The following is a 755-nucleotide window of genomic DNA, read 5'->3' on the forward strand; positions in this document are numbered from 1 at the left end:
GGACTATGCCAAATTAAAAAATAAATGCAGAATATAAAGAATGATAGCACAATCAAATGATAGAGAAGCACAAGAAAATAGCAACCTCAAATGAACTAGTCTTGAGAGGTTGATACAAACTTAGTTCTAAAGACAACCTAACACCAAAAACCAAAGGCTTATCGCAGGACAACCTTACTAGAATATTTGTAAGTATCAAAAACTTAAACTAATAAAAAGGCAAAGGAAATAGGAAATGAAATAAACTAAGTTATTACAACATTCCCACAAGTGCATAAAATAAATTACAATCATTCACTACAAATGCTGGGACTATAAATTGCAACATTCAATCATTCAACCACATTCAATCATCCACCAGAACACCATTAATTATAGTGGTTCGCTTGTGTGTACACCAACTGTTTAGGAAAATAGCCCACAACTACTCCACTCCTAATATCCTCACCTGGTGGATATTAGCGTTCATTATGTAATAGGTTTTTCAAGATTCACCTAAAACCTTCACAATTGTGTCTTTCAAGTGGGCTTACACAATTCAAAAAACCCCGCACTCTGAGTTTTCTGGATCACCTCAGACAAACCAAAAGAAAGAGATTTTTCTGACACAATCTCAAAGAAACCAAAAGAAAGAAATTTACAAAACTGTAAAATACTTATCTGGATATTCTCCTTTGATGCAGCCCAATAGAACCGATTCGGAGTAGAAGTTCAACGTTAATGTTCAATGTCCACACTCACTTATAAAAAGGTTC

The sequence above is a fragment of the Magnolia sinica genome, unplaced genomic scaffold, assembly GCF_029962835.1.
Source record: "Magnolia sinica isolate HGM2019 unplaced genomic scaffold, MsV1 ctg42, whole genome shotgun sequence".
In the NCBI taxonomy this organism is placed as follows: domain Eukaryota; kingdom Viridiplantae; phylum Streptophyta; class Magnoliopsida; order Magnoliales; family Magnoliaceae; genus Magnolia; species Magnolia sinica.